Raw genomic sequence first — 20,156 nt, 5'->3', positions numbered from 1 at the left:
GAGCATATATGAAAGCTAAGAATGTGTACCGATCAGATTTGAGACATGAAGATAAATGATATGAAATTATAAATGAAGTGAAAAACTCACCTTGAAGGTCAATGAGAGTGGTCAGCTTGGATTTGGAAAACTACAATCAAACTTTGGCAGAAATAAGAACTAATCTAGATCTGAGAGCTGAGAACTGAGATCTGTCAAATTTAAAAATTTGGGGCCTTAGGACATGGACATCCTAGAGGGTCAAGGATGAATTCCATGGTGAATTATGACATAGATTAAGGTCAACCTTGACGTGCTTTGTAGAAAATCAAAAATGTTGATTAGGTACATAAACCCTAGTTTTGAGATCTTCATTCACCGCTCCAAACACATGTAGATCCACACCTGCACACAAGAAAAATTGTAATTTTTTTTTTTTTTGGAGGAGGGGCATGCCTTGTTCAAGCCACATTTTTAAAATTAACCTTGAAGTGAGAATGAATGTAATTGCAAGACAAATGTAAATATTCACCTTGATTATCAAGTCTCCATGGAGGATTCCATATCCTCTACCGTAAAAATGTAAAGATGCTTATATGTAGATGTATGAATGATATGAAATGATAATGCATGATGACTCCAAATATGAAATAGATTTAAAAGTACCAAATCAAAGATCTTTGAATTTAATTATTCTCTTGAACACTTGAAGGGCGAATGCTTGAGTAATATTGAAGAATGTAGATTTCTCTTTTTGATGATAGACTCCATCACATTCAATGACGAAATATTCTAGATCTCGAGAATGAAATGCATGATTGTTGAAATGAAATGAGTGTCTTCAATGAATCCTTTCTTACTTGGTTTGAAATCCTTGAATACGCCTTGAAATCTTGCTCGAATGGATGTTTCTCTTCAAATTGATATGATGGATACTCATAGATAATAATGGATGCTAATGGATGGATAAATAAAGTAAGACTCATTTTATAGAAATTTTAGAATCAAAATTGAAAGGGTTGGCTGCACTAGGAAAGAAAACAAATTCAAAAACCCAAAATTGGCTAGGGATCCAAGGAAAAACACCTTGGGTAGGGATGACCCCATCCCTTACTAGGAGGTAAGGGAAGACCTCATCCCTTACTTGAGGATAAGGGATTAACTTGGACCTTACATGAGGGTCTTTGAGCCTTAGAATGGCCATTGAATCTTAGAGTTGAAAAAAAAGGGTTGGAAGAAGGAAAAAAATCAAGGAAAGGAAATAGTTTGAGCATATGTGCATTCATAGACCTAAGAGGTAATTAATTGGAGGGCTAAAAGGTATTTTAAAAAAAGTGTACACTTTTTAAGATAGTACAAGATGAATGAGCTATATAGATTTTATTAGGATTAAGGATTTGTCGGAATACTATGAGTTTGACAAGTGGATTGGATTAAGATAATGATGGAGGTGGTGTGATTAGTTTGGATTAAGGATGAATAGAGTGATTGGATTAAGGAAGTGGAAAATGATATGAATTATGAAAGATAATCATGATAAGGTGTAGGGCCTTGATTGGATTAAGTTAATTGGTTGGGATTAGGATATTAAATGATTAGTTATGAATGGATTAGGTGTGATTAGGGTAAGAGGAATGATTATGATGGTTAGGAATGACTAAGATGAGGTGATTATTAATGATTATGACAGAATGACGAAAATGAAATGGTATTAAGATGATTGATACAAGAGGGATGATTAGGACAATAAAGAAGAGTTACTTGGATGAAATGATTAGGATGAAGAGAATGATAAAAAATAGGAGATAATTAGGATGATAATGGATAATTAATATATGATGGTGAAGGTAAAGGATGAGTAGGATATAGAGGATGGTTAATGTTGATTGGGAAGGCTAGATTAGAGGAATGATTTGGATGATTAGGATAGGAGGTATGATGATGAGGATGAAGTTGATAGATCAAAGGGGTTATATGAATGATTGACTTGAAAGAAAACTAGACTTAAGCAAGAATGACTTTATTGTTTTTTAAATGTTTTGATCTTTTATTTCACTTATTTAGTCTTTGATTTTTTTTGGAATTTTAAGATTTGTGATGTATTTGGGTTTTTGAATTTATATATATATATATATATATATTTGGATTTTATGATTTTAATTTTTTATTCATTTATGATTTTTTGGCTTTTTGACGTTTTATGGGGTTTTGGGTTTAAAAAAATTGTGTTTTATTGGATTTTAAATTAATATGAAAAATACATAATGAAATAATGCATAAGGAAAATTCATAAGGCTAAATTTTCTTGATGTGCCCCCCTTTGGTTTCAAGCAAGGAAGGTGATTTATACATTCAAACTATATCGTCTTTCTTCCTTTCTTCCCCTTTTTGTCCTTCTTCTTAGGTGGAATTGGGGTAAAACCTAATAGATCCTCTTTAAAGCTCCTATTTTTATATTGTTAAGCCTTACGTAGGATCTATCCTCCTGGGTCTTCCCTCCCTTCATTTAATCACTTGGAATCTGCTCTCTATACTGAAATGAGTATATCTCAGACTTTGTGCATGATTTAGAAATCTAGGACATGTTTTAGGATTCCAAAGGGATACCAAAGGTTCTTATCAGTGGCGTAGTGTGCCTTTGATGGGCCAGTCAAGGCCGCAATGTGCCCTTGATTGGGCCCTATTTTGGGTCCCATTTCGCGATACCTTTGAGGTGTTAATTCCTAGACAGGTTGGCCTGTGTGAGTTAGCCAATTTTGAGCTTTATATAAACCCTTCCATTCGCTCCATTTAATCCACCCACAATCATATCTCATCATCAAGTGTTCAAGCATTCACATGCTCAAGCTCTGAAGTTCTCAAACATTCTTCAAGCATTTGAGGCATTCAAGCTATCTCTCCATTGAAGATCAAGGATTCATTCATTCAAGCTATCGAAGGAGTTTATACTAGATCTTCTATTGCATTTTCAACATTTAAGATCTCCCATCATACATTCAAGATCCTTTGTTACATTTTTTACATTCATCTACACTTATTCATAAGGCAGATTTCAAGCACATGCATTTATGGAGGTTTTGGTTTCACTTTGATTTCCTTTGTAGGCTTTTTGAAGTTGACTCAAAGCTATTGCATCTACATACCCAATTGCATTCCAAATTCAAGAGCATATTCATAAATTTACATTGCTTCATGTTAGATCCAACTATTTTGTTAGTGTTATACCTTTATTTGAATTTGAGGTTAATTCCTAAACTGGGGTTTGACTAAGGCAAACCCCTCCAACAACAACAAAAAACAAACAAACCCTCTATTTTGTATGTTTTGAATCTTGAATTGATGAATAGGTTGTGGATTTGGATACCATTTTTGAATTTCTATCAAATCCCAAAGTCAAAATTGACATCACATACATTCTATCAAGGCCGATTGGGCCATCCTCGATGCATAACTAGTGACCGGGCTACCCATGATCATCTAATTTGCCCCCATCAGATCACTGAATTATTTTTGGGTTTTTTTCGTCTCAATTTTTTGTTCAACTAAGGAGAATCAACCCTTTTGGAGGTTGTTTGACAACCCATTTTCAAGCTTGTATTTTGTGAGATATATCATTTTCCTCTTTTCCATTTCCATATACTTTATCATCTCATCATATATTTATATCTTAGCACTATATTGCACATCTTCTTGCTTAAACCATCTTAAGGTGGAGGTGAGAGGGAAATGAATTCAAGTCATTCATCCCTTTTGCATTAGGTTACACATTGATACTTCCTCTTGTATCAATTAAACCTAATCCAAGGGGTGGATCTTGGTCTTCCCCCTTCATTGAGTGTATAGGGTGGATTGCTTCCATTTTCACCCTAAACACAAACACATCAAACACACCAACCGACTTACTCAAGCAATGATTTACAAGTACAACCAAGGGATACCTATAGATGAAAGAGACTAATGCCAAATAGCTAGGAGGAGATGGTAGCCTAAATCTCCACCTTCACTTCCCAAAGGTATACTGCTCTTTGGGGTTGTCTAAGATTGAAGAAACTCTACTTCTAAGAGACTTGTCTTTGGATTCATCTCCTGCTACTTATACTTTGTCGGAACATGAGAGTTGAGATTGTCCCTGGGGTGATTAAATCCCTAACTAGACCTTAAAAAAAAAAACAAGAACAGTTATTTCTTGTGTATAGAAAATCATTTGAAGACATGAGAGGAGATAATACACAAGTGGCCTTGGGGTTTAAAAGACACTTGTTTTTTAGCTTCCAAGTCCAAATGTGAAGGTTTATTTTAATCCCAAATTGAAAAATGAGGAAAAACACACGAAACAAAGATTGTATAAAGTAAAAACTAATTGAAACAATATATTCCTTACATTTTCTTGAATGATTTTTCAAATTCAATTTTTTTTTTTGAATGTGAACTCTCGCACTTGATTTTTTGGAGTAGAATCTAAGAAAATTGTACTCACAAATCTAGAAAGAGGATAAAACCAGCTTTCCAACACTTTCTAAATCACAAAAAAAAATTCACATGCAAAAGTTATGTCCATTTTTGTAAAATTGTCTTTTTATGTGCTTTCAAGGCTGAAGAGGCTAAGACAAGACCCTTATTGCCATCTCTAGGTCGCCATGTGACCATAAACTAAATAGAGAAACACTAAAAGTTAGTAGAGCCCCTGGTCACCCATACATCTAGGAGCCAAGGTCCATGAGGTTGTTTTCACAAATTTGAACTCTTTGTAGAAGTTTATCTCCAAATGCTTCTTCAACCTACACACTCAAAAACTCTAAAAAACACTCAAAGAAACTACATTAGAAGATTAGTTCACAGAATGATGTTCGCATAATGGGTCAATTATTATGTTGTCATTGATGTCACCTTAATTAATGTTGGTTGACGATTTACTGGGAGCATTGTTCTAGTAGGTGCATAGTGGAAATTAGTGTTGTGGTTGAGTTGCATAGAAACTAGAGTGTGTGATTGTAATGAAAGAGTTTGTAATTTCTCTATATGTAGTGTGTATGGTCACACTAGATGGAAATAAGCTTGGACAAAGTTATGATTGATTGTTCAGTGTGATAGGGAAACTAGGAAGAATAGTCAGTGACAAACAATGAATATTTGATCGGTTTATCAATTCTATTTCATTTGTAGTGTTGTGGTTCTAGATATGTGATCTAGAATCAGTTGTGTGATTGGTGTTTTGATCACACAATATTTGGATTATTGGAATACATGGTTTAAACTGATTGAAGATCATTTTGTGGAAAGTTAACATACCACTTAGAATAGTTTATGTTTGATCCTTAACTAGTGATGTTTTGGTCAAATATGATGAGTCTTTCATGATAAAATGTGTCATGATGATGTGACAATATTGAATTATGATTATTTGTCCTTGCATTGATCATTATGATTGCATTATGATTGAATTTAGTGGTGTCATGCATGCAGTGTGTTGGAAAAAGTGAAAATGCTTAGTTGTTCTTGGTTAGATTGATGAGCGGTTGAATTTGACGGTTGATTGAATTTGGTAAATGATGGATTAGGGCTAAGTAACATGTTTTGGCAAGCCGAAGGTGAAATTCAAATTTAATTCATTTTGGTTAAGTTGGTGGCCACATCATCAAGTGAAAGTTGTATTTATATTGCAATATGATGTAGTTGCAAGTTTTGTAGATAATGTATGTTGGGCCTGATCAAGAAGCTTGCTGAATGTCTATAAGAAGAAGAAAAATATGAGCTAAACTACATCTATACAAGAAAATGAGAAGTACTATTCTTCGATCATCTTCCTTATTGAATCCTAATAGGTTCTCCAAGTTGAATCCCTTATCCAAGCCACTTCTAATAGGGTGAGAAGGATCCTAACAGGTCTAGAGATTAATTCCCTTAGCGATTGGCTTATTGAGTTAGAAATCCTCCAATAAGGATAATCATAATAGGTTTAATCTCCTAACAAGGCTAAATGAAATTCCCTTGACTAGGTGACTACTAATAGGGTCTTCTCTTAACTAGGCATTATTGTAATCTCTTATCATGACTAGGAATTTATTTGGGCATACTTCAGAAGGGTGCAAATTATTTGTGGGTACTAAATCCCATCATAGTTTTTCTCTTTGACTAAGGGTTTCCATGTGAAAAAAATATTGACATTATTGTGTTACTTGGGTGGATGCTTTCATGTGTTATTTTGCTTATTACTTCACAAGTTAACATTGGATGAATGCAATTGAATATTTTATTGAGTAGATTTAATTCAAGTTAATCATCAGGTAAGAATTTGATAAAAGTTTGAATATGCTAGATTATTGAGTCACCCCCTCTCAGTACTATTGGACCTAATAATCCTTACAATTGGTATCTGAGCCTAGATCCTCCAGGTGGTAATCTTGACAACTTGAGGTAAAGAGATCATGATGATGAAGAAGGAAGGTCCAAAGTTTTCTAAGGAGAACTTCTCCACATGGTGTAATTGGATGAAGATCTATATCAAAGGAATGGGACCACAATTTTGGAAACATGTTGAGAACAAGTATGTTACACCTACTAGGACACTTAGTGCAGATTGATTGAAGGTACAATTGGAGGGCATTTAGGCATTGGAAGCCATTGTAAATACTTTATCTGATACTAAGTTTATTGATATTCATTGACTTGATGCTACTTATGAAATTTGGAAAAAACTTAAGCTAGTCTATGGTGGAGATGTACATGTACAAAGGTCTAGGATTGATAGTTTGAAAGGAAAGTATGATGACTTGAAAACAATAGAACTCAAAGAAAATGTTGCTCAATATGGTCAAATGATAAAATAATTTGTTGCTTTTATCAGAAATGTTGGTGGTACCATTAATAGTGAAGATGTGGTAAGTGAAATACTGAGAACCTTGCTACTTGCTTATGCCATTACAATTTCTACTATTCATGAGTTGAGAACTTTTGACAAAATCTCAATTGATGGATTAATTGGCAAACTTAGTGCTTTTGAGTTGAGCAATTATGATAATAGTGTTCCTAAATTTGAAACAACTTTCAAGGCCTCCTTATCTTTGGCTTTGGGGAAGAAAGGTAAAGAGAAAGTGGTTACAAAGAGTTTGATTCAATGTTTGATTAAAAACATAAGCAAGAAGAATTTGAAGCCCTACTTGCAATCAGGAGATATTCTAGAGGTGTTGGTAAGTACAAATGAAAGCTACAATTTAAATGTTTTTCATGCAAGAAGATATGACATAATTTTGCTAGATACTTTAATGGTGATCAAAATGATAAACATAGAAGATCTAAGGATAAAATAAGAAGCGGTGTTATGTTGCAATAGATGAAGGTGTGATAGATGAGGAATCAGAAGATAATGACGAGGAATAAGTGGTGTTTGTTGAAATCATAGAAGAGACCACAAAAGGTGAGAAGGCATAAGTCTCACACTTGGATCATAGTAAAGATTGGGTCATTGATAGTGGTTTCTCATATCACATGACTCCAGTGATAGAAGTAAGCTCATCAAGTTGGCAAAGTTTGATGGTGATTCCACATATAAAATGAACGGTGAATAAAATTAGTAATAATATTTTTTGCAGATTAAAGTTCAAGAAAAAATGAGGCAATAAAAAGGGAAGGAAGTAAATTTGTGGAATCAAGTAGGACTTTCTCCAATAAGAAATGCTCCTAAACTATAATTGTTCCACTAAAATTGGAAAAAATAACAATTTAGTCCAAGGGTTTTAGCTTGGTTGAAGCGACGAGTTCTCATTGTGGAGACCCTGGTTCAAATCCCAAGAGGGACATCTTTGTGGAATTCTAAGGTGCGACTCTTGGTCTTCTATTGGTTGTATTTGTCTCATTGTAAAAGGTGGATTCTAAGTTGAGACTCTTGGCCTTACAAATGTTGTTTCTAGTGTGGTTGCTCGAAAGGAGCTTGAATGAGCTTGTAATTCTCATGTTGTTGCTTGAATGAGCATAAGATTTGTAAACAATGTCAATATAAAAAGATTAGAATTTATCATTTTTATCATTATTGAAAATTTATGAGCGAACACTTAAATATAAGTAAATACACTTAACTATTCTATAAGATTATTTAATTTATTTTCATTTCCTAAACAACAATTATTAGAGAAATTAGGAAAAGATTCTACGTTATCCCTTTTTTCCAATTAGCAACCACATACAAATAACCACATAAGAACATAGAGTTACCCTAATTCCATTCCACTCTTTTCCTATACATATTTTAACTAAAAACAACTACTTAATAACAATTGATTATTAGAAAAAATAACAATACTCCACAACTTATATTCCCTTCTCTTTTTAAAAAAAAAAATAAATTTTTATTAATAATATTTAAAAATAAATTTCAAAATTAGCAAACCTTAAAACAAACTTAACGGTTGCATGGAAATGGAAATCTGCCCTTAGCGAGCCTAATCATCCGTTTGGCAAATCCATAGAGCTAAACACAAACTCTAAAATTGAAATTGTGCCCAGCGTCTGAAAAAAGCACGAAACGCCAACGGTTAACAAATACACAGTGGCAATCCACTTTAAATTATTTAAGCAATTATTCTTTTTCGTTACCGCTTCTGTTGTATTGTGTACTACAAATGTGTATTCTCAAATGCTGTAAATAGTATGAGTCGGCTGTAATACGTTCACAATTGGAAGTGTCAACTCCCACTGCTGCCGGGGTAGAAGAAAGAGCGGACAGGGTGAACTAATGTTTTCCAGATTTCAAATTCTGCTTGTTTTGTAAATTTTTATTTAACTTTTTCTTTGGGCATTACTGAAGTGTATGGCTGAGGAATTTTGGATTCTCAATAAAGACGTGTACGAGGAATTTTGGCTTTCCACGGCAGAATTGTATGAGGATTTTTTTTGGTTATCTTCCTAGCACAATTGAATATGAATCGAAAGGGACTAAAATTTGTTTTCTCAATCGTATTTGTATTTTGTTCTGTTTCATTTTGAAATTTATATGTATACTTGTATGGGTATTATTACTTTAATTGAGGGATATGAAAAGTTTATAGCAGAAACCAAATAAGACATGTAATGTTTCTATATTTTGTTTTATCATAATCCCAGGGACGAGACTTTCATGCGAGCGACCTTAATTATTTTAGAAGGAATGATGAATTTCAAATTCGTAAGTATGGATTTTAAATATCCAGTTCTCCTAAAAGGCATCACCATATAGTTGGTTATTTTATATTTTGTGGGTTATATTAGATGTCGTCATAATTTGCATAGTTTTCTGCCAGCTCTTTATATGTCCTATTTTCTTGGCTCTTCCGTCTGGCTGATAAGTTTGTGTTTCCACTGAAGAGTTGTTTAGGTTTTTGACAAGACTCAATTGTATTTATATTGAAGATCGTTTACAAATCTTGTGCTCATTCTAGCAACAACATGTCTTGGAAGATCAAGAGTCGCAACTTAGAATTCCACAAAGATGTCTTTCTTAAGATTTGAACCAATGTCTCCACAATGAGAACTCATTGCTTCAAAAGTCCAACCAACTAAACTAAACGCTTTGGACATTTCTTGGTTAATATTACTCCAATCTTGGTACTTTTTACATTTTGTGTTTTGCTTAGTTTATTACATTTCATTACCATAATAATACTAATAACTTAATAAGGTTGCAGGGAGCTGGGCGTTATTTGTGTCAACTGACTAGAACCTATTGGAAGCTGTGGCACGTTTGCGAAAAAAGCACACACATTTCCACACACTAGTTTTTTATTGATACAGGTGTTCACTTTGTTCCTGCATCTTCATCAATTGAATACATGCTGACAGATATTTTGGCTAATACTTAGGTCTGCATTTTTTACAGATTGCTTAGGTTGCACACGCTTGGAGGAAACCGGAAAAGATGTACTGTAAGCTTGAAGACAATTTTTTATTTTGTTCCTTGAGAGTTCTCCAGCCTTGCCGCCCTTTACATCATGTACATAACTTACAATCATTGGTTTCTATGATTCTCTGTCCCTTTTTAGTATGTTCCCAGGTACGGTTAGTCACCCAGTTTCTACTTTGCTGTCAGATGAATATACATTGACAAAGGCTAAGCTGTTAGTCGCTTTGGCTTTTTAATTTTGATGGTACAAGGTAATTTAAGGAATATCAATCAAATATCGTAGACCTTAGCTATTTTTGTCTAGTGTATTTGGTGATTTTAATGATCTTGTTTGGATGTAGTTCTCTGTAAAATATCCCTATGACATTGATCATTTGTCTTTTTCTTTATCTTGTAAACATTTTTAACTCTGCTGCGTAAGTGCAAGTGCATTGCAATCCTTCAACCAAATTTGACACTGCATATCATACGACTGGTACATAAAGGTGTGGCACACTTGAGTTCTTGAAACATAATGACTGCAAAACCAAAGGAAACCCAGTTCTTCATCATTGCAAAATACCATGAAGGTCAAATGGAGGATGCTTCAACAAAGGATCAATTTTGTAAAAGCGTAGGTGGCCATAATAAAACTAGAAATGAGACTGCAAGTAGAGCAAACTTGTTGGGTACGATGCCTTACAACATGAAAGAAAGGTAGGCAGTTAGAGTATCTCACCTTTGTGGAGAAATAACAACATCAAGAATGCATGCTTTGCCAACTAGTGAGGACCTAAGTCACCGATTCAGATGTGGATCTGTAAGCAGATGTAGGATTGTTTTTTTGGGGGATGCGGATACGTATCTACACACACACACATATACACACATATATATACATATTACACACACACACACACACATATACACACATATATATACATATTACATATACATATACATATACATATACATAAAACCGGTGACTTGCAAACAAATAAGAAATCTGGGTTATGCCAATGCCCAAAAATGGCTGATTACTAACAAATCTGTTTATTAACAGCAATGACACCTTGAACCAAGACGAATCAAGATGTATATTACTATGCAACTCATGTGCATCTGGGCTGTACGTATCATTGGATAACATGTAAATAACTTCCCAGAACTGTCAACTGCCATAGAGAACTAGACGCCCAACTGATGAAAGAAAGTTACAGAATTATTAATAGTTTGGCCAGCCACAATACCGTAGACAAATCAATTCACAGTTTGGCTGGATGTATTGGCACAGTATGCCATACTAGAAGATGTTCAATCCCATATTTTCCCTCTTAAGACACGACATCATCAAGTAGAAGCACATAAATCCTTGTCTGGACTCTGGGTGCCTGTGGGTGGCATCTAGGTGGCATCCATAGGGCTTCTAGACGCACCAGGCATACGCACACACCAGCTTCCGCATCCAGGGTTGCTGAGGAAGAATCGATAACTTAGGTGAGGAACAATATATCTTGTTTTTGTAGTGAAACAAGCACGAGAATGCATGCCACAACGACAAGTGAGGACCACTGATAGGAAGTCATTACTAGACGATTGGGGGCACTGTGTGTAAAAAATGTGTCATACTTCTATAAACCATTACACTTGAGAGAACCCATGGAAGAGGGAGTCTCAAGAAGCGGCTTATAGGTTTCTATCTATGATGTGCAAAGGTGCAAGTAGTGAAATGGTGGTCCTTAAATGAACCTAGCTTATGCAACCCTTGCAAGCTGCACCATAGAATGGAAGATTCAAAAATGGGAGCAAGAATGCTAGCATCCAAGAATCACAATGCAAATGCAATGCAAGCTACACTAAAATGATATGCAAGATGCAAGTTAACAAAAATGGAGAGATAAAAGCCTTCCTAATTAAGCTATGTGAGCTAAGCTATGAGCATAAAGGAAATCTAAGCTAGTATGCCATGAAACTACAATGCAAGCAAGAGAATGAAGATGCAAGATGAATGCCACATGAATGCTCCAATGAAGATGCAAGATGAATGCCACATGAATGCTCCAAGTGCTCCAAAATCACCAAGAAAACCTGTAGCATAACGTTAGCATAAACACCAAAGATGGAAATTGAGGAGAGAGCCCTCACATTTATAGAAAAATGTATGGTTGATATCAAAAGCCAAGATAGGCTTAATCAAGGGTGGAGAATGCCTCTTGAGCAATCCATGTGCACAAGAATCTCAACTAATCAAGATCAATGCCGGAGTTCAAAAAGGTAAGAGATGTGTGGAGGAGAATGAAGATTCCACCCACCTTGGAATGTAATGTCCCCTCTTTAGTTCGACATGGCATTGATCATGGATTTGCCTATTCCAGACTCTCGTAGGCAAATGGTGTGGAAAGAGAGTCAATTCTGCGGATCAGATAGTCATATCTTGCTCTTGAAGAAGTGTTAAGAGGTTATATTTTATCATTATGTGATATTGGGGCCCACATGTTATAATTTTAATTTGAGTTGCACTTTTTATTTTATAAAATTACTTTATTATAAAAAAAGTGCATTATAATGAGAAATTATAAAGGATGTTTCTAGAAGTTCTAGCAACTTCTTAGAAAAGTGAATAAATAGAGGGTTGGGCCTCTCATTTGGACATGCTTGGATTGGAGAACTCTTCTACTTCTTCATTGTGAAGACATTTGTGGACTTTGGATCTGCAAATTATTCGATCTTTGGGAACGAATCACTCCCTTGGATTGGCGACTTTGAGGGTGTGAAATATCACCTGAATTGTTGCATAATTGGAGTTGGTATTCAGCCATCTCATTGGAGCTTATTGAGAATTCGTTAGGGTTTGTTTTTGGTTGGAATAAGGATTTCAGATTTGCCCTATCATTGGAGAAGCATTTGACAAGAGTTTGAAGACAGAATAAGTGCATTTTTAGAATTGGCAAAGCAGGGTTCGGAACCACATAATTGCTCATATCTCCTCAACCCCTTGGAGTTATTTTTTATGGTTTTACAGGGTTACTACCTAACCCTAGGTGCCCATTTTCCTTGCATTTGGGGGTCCCAAAACCCTAATATTATTTTATTTCAGCAGTCGTACAGGTACGGCCTGGTACGGCCCTGCTAGTTTGGGCAGCAGCAGCAAATTAAGGGCAGTTTGGGGGTGCGGTTGGAGGTCTTCATCAACGATCTGTAGCAAAACGTGGTGTTCTTCCATAGTTCTTCAAACCAGGTTCTTGCATTCTAAAATATATGTCAATTTTTGGGTAAATTTGCTGTCATACAGTCATTGTAATAATCAGTCCAGAATTGGTAATAAAATAATTTCAGAATTTATTGCATTGTAATTGAAATATAGTTCAATGGCTTTATATATATTGTAATTCTGTGATTATATTCTGAAAGCATCAAATCTGAAATTACCATATTCTGAATATTGTTACTGTTACACGCCAAGTGTTTGACAAAATTCCTAAGTTCAGTTTGAGGGTTTCTGTGGCCTTTATAGTGAGGGTCATTACATGGAAAGTGCACAACTCGTGAGACAAAAAGCTTTTTTTTCTTATTTCTAAAATAGGAATAATGCTTTGCGTGCACACTTAGAATAAGTGGGAAGTGGGAGCTTTATTTAATTAAAAGGGAGCAAGTTCTTTCAATTAAATAAAAGACTTATAATAAAGTGGTCAAACCATAGGTTACAATCGAATAAATAGATTTTTGACGATTTGATCAAGAATGAGCAATGATAAATTATGCAAAAATGCTAAAAAGGGGCCTCATGGTCTAGATGACCATTTTTAGGTGATTACATTTGCCCCTTTTTGACTAATGTGCGATCAATCTAGGAACCCTTTTTTCGAATGTGATGATAAGATGATTACATTTGCCCCTCTTTGACATCACATTTGATAAGATGACTCACATGTATGTAAAGGTCTTAAGGAAGATTCATGTAAGGATGCCATCTTCTTCTCTAACATTTTCTCAAGTTTAGACTACACCTCTATTATGTTCCTAGTGAGACGAAGGTAAGCAAGATCATCTGTCTTTTCTAGTTCTTGGTATCGAGCGTATAGGTCTAGAAACTCTTTAGCAGTATGGAGAAACTCATGATCATCTAGACTTAGTTGAGGTTTGGAAGAAAAAGATTCAGAACCCATAGTGGTAGATAGAAAATCAAGCATGAAGGAGACTAGAAGAAGCTAATAAGGTGACACAAGATAAATTAATGTCCAAACTAGAGAGGTATAGTGCTCACTTGTCAAGATAGTAGAGAGAGATTAAAATGACTTGTCAAGCAAAATGTCCAAGTAATTTATTACACCAATGACTCGAGTCAAGAGCTAGGTAAGAAGCCAAATAGCCAAGTAGATAGAGCAAGAGAGATGATAAGGAAACAACTTTCCCAATCAAAGAGTGTAGTCAAGAGATCAAGGCAACCTTCTAGGAAAAGAGGTTCCTAGCAAGCTGAAATAGACCAAGAAGGTAGAAAAGACCAAGAGTAGTAAGACCAATAGCCATTTTAAGCAAGTTCAAACACTAGAGACATAGCAAAGCAAAGTCAAATGATGAAACCCCCCTTAGCAAGCAACACAAGAAAAATGTTTAGACTTGGAGGAAAATGTTTTTTTGAGTTTTTGAGTTTTTTTTGTATTTTTGAAGTTTTATAATTTTTTTGGGGATTATTTTGAATAAAAACACACAATGAAAACATGCAAAAAGAAAAAAATCCTAAGGCTCAATTTGATGGATGTTTTCCCTTTTGATCCAAGTGGGGAAGGTTCTAAACATTCAAGCACGTCAAACACAACAACAACCTATTCAAGTTTCTACAAGGATGCACAAGCTCAACTAGGGGATGTCCTCGATATACACAAGGTACATGAGGCCCAAATTCGTAGATGAAAGAGAATACTACCAAACAACTGAGAGGAAATGGTAACCCAATTTCCACCTTCACTTCCCAAAGGCATAATGTTCTTTGGGGCTTAGCCAAGATTGACAATATTACTACTTCCAAAAGACTTGTCTTTAGATTCAAGCCACACTATTTATACTCTGTTGGAACACGGGAGTTGAGGTTGTCCCCAAGAGTGATCACTTCTCTAGGTAGGCCTCCTAAAAATAAAAAGCAAGATCCCTTATTTATGTTCCCCTCAAACTCTTTAACATGTAAGAAGAAAACATCAATAAGAAAACCTTGGGGATTAAAAGACAAAGGGGTTCATTTATAAGCCCAAATCCAAGTGTGAATGATTCATTTTAAGTCATTTTTTTAGTGTTGGGAAGACACACCAAACAAGTTGATCAAAAGAAAGAAATTATTTTACAATGGAAAAGAAGACAATGATAAATATTTACAATGCAAATAAAAAGGTTTAGAATGGGTGCACCTTGATTTCACGCTTTCCAGTTTTTTCCATTATTGCTCTTTTGCTCTCCAAGTTACCTTCACAAACTTCAATCAAGTGCATGAAATCACAAAGAAATATGAAAATTCAAATGAAATACATTGAACAAATTGATTCCATACAAAATGAGAACTCATATCATGCATTGAACTATGTGCAAACAAAATGCAAGCTAATCACTGTTGATGTCAGTTTTGTACCACTATATAACATATAGCAATTGAATACTTGACATGGAATGTCAAACACTCGATCCCTCTCTTGAAAAGTAAATACTCATGAAGACATGAGAAAAATTTGTTCCTTACACTTGTGGATACTAACTCAGTTATATCAATGTAATTTGTTGGTTAATCATGTAGGCAGCCTTACATTGTTCATTCAAAGATAACTTGGACTTTTGGTGCGATGGTGATGAATCTAGCTTTGTAAAATATATGAGCGCCAAATGATGTTGATGGTGGTGATGATGGAGGGTGAGTTCAAATGACTTATGCCTTCCTAACTTTCTTAGAATGAAATCCGACTATTCAACTACTTGCTATTTTACTTCTACTCCCATGAATGGAAAGATTAGCAAATGGACAGGGATCGAATCTGATGAAAGCTTACCAGTGGCTCTAGATGCAGTGATTCAAGGAAATAAGACTAGATTACCACGCAAGGCTTCCTAACAAGCCGCTAGGGTGCTAGTGGCCTAGTTTATAGATGCCTATCAAACATCCACTAATATCACCATGCAACCATCCGTCTGCTCTTACTCTTACTTAACAACTTTCTTGAAATGAAATCTACTCTAACAGCTTCAGAGGAAATCTAATTCTAACTATTGGAAGTAGAAACCATGGAATAACACCAAATGTTCTTAATCACTATGCAAGTCACAACAATGATAAAGAGAGGCAATTTTGGTATTATCTTAAGCAACAATTATCTTCAACCCTTTACAAATGAGAGCAAATGACCTTATATAGAGGCCAAAATTACAACCAATGGTAGAGATTAAGAGGCAAAATCAACGATCCACATTAGATCCCAAAAACCCTAATTAGGGTTGCCACCTCATCGGCTAATGAGAAGATGCCACCTCATCAATGGACCAATGAGAAGAAGGAGAAATTGCCACTTGGGCTTACATCAAATGATCTTCTAATATAATTCTACCCTTTTCTTTCATCTTTTTAGCCAAGGCAATGAACTTGGCTAGCCTGTTGTTGACTTCCTTCATTGGAGGGCAAAGCACGTGTTTCATCTTGAGCTCAACTGAATTCATCATGTTGCTCGCCGTTTGCAGTGTCTTCTCATGATCCTTTTCATATTCTTTCGCATATCCGATAAAGGCTTTGAGGGAGGCAAGGGTGCTCAAATGTTTTTTCTTGATGGCAACCTTCCCCAACTCATCCAATCCTGATCCAAATTCTGTCTCATTGTTCTCTTGTCCACTTGTATTATCCCCTTGGCTTCTAGCCTTAATTATGCTCTCTCTTATAGTGCTGCATTCTATATCTTTGCTGGAGGTTCCTGATGTTCTTTACTTTTCTCAACCTCCCTATTTCTCTTCTTACTCTTAACTACTCTTTGTTGCTGGCTACTGCCCTCACCTTTCTGTCCGACTAACTCCATTGGACCTTCCTCTGGTTTCATCTTCTCATAAGTAAGGCGTACCTTCCGACTTTGTAATTGCCTTAACTTCTCATTGTACCACGACTCGGTGTGTAGATCAACTGTCCTTGTAACTGCCTCTAAGGAAGGATCTTGATGATCATCCTAGTCCACTGGACCCAACTTTGTTCCATCCACTATCATAATCTCCCCTTAGCACATTTTCATCATCTTTCAGTTGATCAGGGATATCAAGGCCTCTCCATCTGATTGCCCCCGTCATGCCCACTGACAACCTTGAGAAAGCTAGCTTCCTCACATGAAAGTCATCCTGTGCATTGGCCCAAAAATCTTCTATAGTAGGAATATGTTTGAATGCGTTTTCATGAGATGCCTTGATAAGACCATTTGGATCGAATCCTTGTCTTGCTCTATACCATCCTAGATGATACCATTCTAACTATTTCTTCGCAGCTGCAAAGGCGATATGATTCAGGCAAGTATCATTGCCTATTCCAAATGAGAAGGTAATCCCTGTCTCACCTTTAAGTTTCATCATCTTGTCATAATGCTCAAGTTCCCTAGCCAACTCCATCAAAACCACGTTGTTGGGAGGGTACCTTGGAAGTCTCTTGGGACAAATTGTACTTCCTACTACTTTAATATATGTGAATTGAGAAAATTGGATGAACCAACTCCCATACTTCTTAACTTTTGCTTCCGCTTCTAATGAGAGCCTCTTAGCAGGTGTCCCTTGCAATATCCTTACCGTCTTCATGGCAAAGGCATCATAAAACATTTTATAATCTTTGGTATTGTGCAAATGAAGCTGTGGATAGCACTTATGCACCAAATATTGCCCCGACTCATTGCCAATCACTCCTAAGGCTTTAAGTCCAGGATTTTCATATAGTCTCGCAATCAGATAGAAAAGATAAGATCCCATATAGAATTGCTTTTGATTTTGCATTATCCTAAGTTGCAACTCTAAATTTTCACTTATAATCCTAGCCCAATCAAATCTTCTCTTTCCATTTCCAATTTCATCAATAAAATAATACATCCAGTTCTCGAATTGCATACCTTGAGCTACACCCATGATCCAACTAAGAAGCACAATAAGATCACCATACTCTGATTTGAAATCTGACTTGGTGAGCTTTGATGACCTGGTAACTCCCTTCTTGCCTTTGTGCAACCAATTTTGCTCTAGATGAATGAAGTAAGCATCCTGATTATCTTGAAATAACTTAGCCGCCCGATCCATCATTACCACTGTCATGCTTTTATACTGGGGAATATTAAATACTTCTTCGACCATTTGTCCGCCAATGTTGGCTAACACTCTCTTCCCTTCATAAAAAATGGATTTGGTAACAATATCAAACTAGGATGCACATTCCATTACCAATTTTGGACAAGGCAAGGTAGGAGGAGAGCCGTTGTGTGTACAATTCCGCTCTTTTAGATCTTCTTTGCCATGGGGGATTGTCCTTCCTTCAATCTGTCCTTCAACTATACCATGTTCACTATATCGATATTGGTATCACTTATTTGCCTCACTTTCGAGAAGAAGGTGGTCTTAGGCATCATGTCTTCCTTGTCTTTTTTGGTATTTGTTTCCTTTGGGTTCTTGCTTGCACTAACATCTACCATCTTAAACACTTATTTCTGCCCCTTCGTTCTAAATGATATGGACTACACTTATCAATCTCCAACCCTATTTCTATTAATGGAATCTAGCTTATTTCTGCCTCTCCAAGTCCTATCTCTACACTTATCAATTTCCAAACTTCTTCCTTAGGGATGGGACTACCACTTATTTCTGCCTCTTCGTTACCTTAGGATGGACTACACTTATATCTCCCAACTTCAATCCTAGGGTGGTCTAGCTTATTTTTGCCTCTTCAAGTGTCCTATCATGAAATCTACACTTATACCTCCCCACTTCAGCCTACTAATGGAATGATGAAGTGGTGGATGATGAGTGCAAGAAGAAAATAATGTAAATGAACCAAGCAAGAACAAGGAATAGAATCCGCCTTTAACACCAAACTTCACCTCTAAAAATGAATAAAATTTTACCTTAAATTTGTCTTTACCAATAATCGAGCCGTCTTCAAGTCCAGATCAAACCTCAAAATTTCAATCCTCCTTGCAAATAATGATGCCCTAGCAAAAATCAGAATTTCTACTTGCTTGAAATTGCCCACACTTGCCAAAAATTAGACCTTAAATCATATAGCCTTTTCACCAAATAAAATTGCCTAATTCAGGAAGGAGAAATCGCTGCCAAAGATGGAGAAATCAAACTTCAAGAAGAATCACCCAAGCTGGAAAAAATCAGATCTGCTCCAAAATCGTCCGAGGGTAGAAATTTGCCCAAACAAGAAGGAGAAAAATGCTGCCAAGAAATGGAAAATCTGCCCCAAGAAAAATTGCCAAGTCTGAAATTCGCCTCTAGAAAAAAATTGCACATCCAAGGAGGAGGAAAAAGGAATGAGAAAATAAGAGGAGGGGAAGCCCCTCTTATACCACGCTTTTTTGTCTCTCCAAGTGGGCCAACCTGCCTGGAGGGAAAACAAAATTAAATTAGCCTCTTAATTAATGACCCAGATTTAAATATAACATTAAATTTACTTAACCCATAGTGAAATTGGTCCATTTAATTGCTAGTTTTGATAAAAAATTGCAAAATAGGAACAAGGTAAGCCTAGGAGATGTCAAAATTTTCATTTAATAACGTTTTGGCAATTAAAATACTATTAAAATCGAATTGAGCAAGCCAAAATCAATTTTCAATTTCAAATTACCAATTTCTTTTATCATTTCTAAAATCCTCTAGGCAAAAATTTCAACCCAATTAATGCAATTTTGCAATTTAATTCAATTTTAATTTTGGCAATGCAAATTTAATATTTTAACAAAATAAATCCCTTTTCTAGCAGTCAAAATCGATTTTGCAATCTCAATTTCACTATAAAAAATTTCATTTTTCACCAAAAAATTCAAGATTTTCTGAAATGACTAAATCTAGCAAATTCATTTTGAAAATGCTTAAGCTTATACAATTATTTCAAATTTTCAAAAATCCATCTAAGTTCAAAAATTTGCAATTTTATCCTGCCAAGTATTCGTTTTAACCAAAAAAAAAAATTTGTTTTTGAAACCTATTTGGCCTAAGGACAAAATTACACACTTTGGAAAATCAAGTTTCGCACCAGGTGAAAAAATAAATCCAACCACATCCCTCCTGGCCCGAAGGTGTCCTAGGTGTAAAAATCGTCAATTCAAAAAACCTCTCGACA

At 35.5% G+C, this 20,156-nt stretch overlaps 1 long non-coding RNA gene across 1 annotated transcript in view; it reads left to right on the top strand.

The window, feature by feature from the left end:
• Positions 1–8,632: 8,632 nt before the first annotated feature.
• Positions 8,633–20,156, top strand: part of LOC149551292 (uncharacterized) — a 248,345-nt gene continuing 236,821 nt past the window's right edge. Inside the window, exons 1-4 of the long non-coding RNA XR_016352721.1 lie at positions 8,633–8,850; positions 9,076–9,136; positions 9,636–9,741; positions 9,827–10,000. This is a non-coding gene — a long non-coding RNA (uncharacterized LOC149551292). The remainder of the gene's footprint in view (positions 8,851–9,075; positions 9,137–9,635; positions 9,742–9,826; positions 10,001–20,156) is intronic.

The sequence above is a fragment of the Cupressus sempervirens genome, chromosome 6 (assembly GCF_028749045.1).
Source record: "Cupressus sempervirens isolate cs-2001-9-10 chromosome 6, ASM2874904v1, whole genome shotgun sequence".
Lineage (NCBI taxonomy): Eukaryota > Viridiplantae > Streptophyta > Pinopsida > Cupressales > Cupressaceae > Cupressus > Cupressus sempervirens.
Note: the sequence above shows the minus strand (reverse complement) of the source record. Positions and strands in the feature narration are given on the sequence as shown.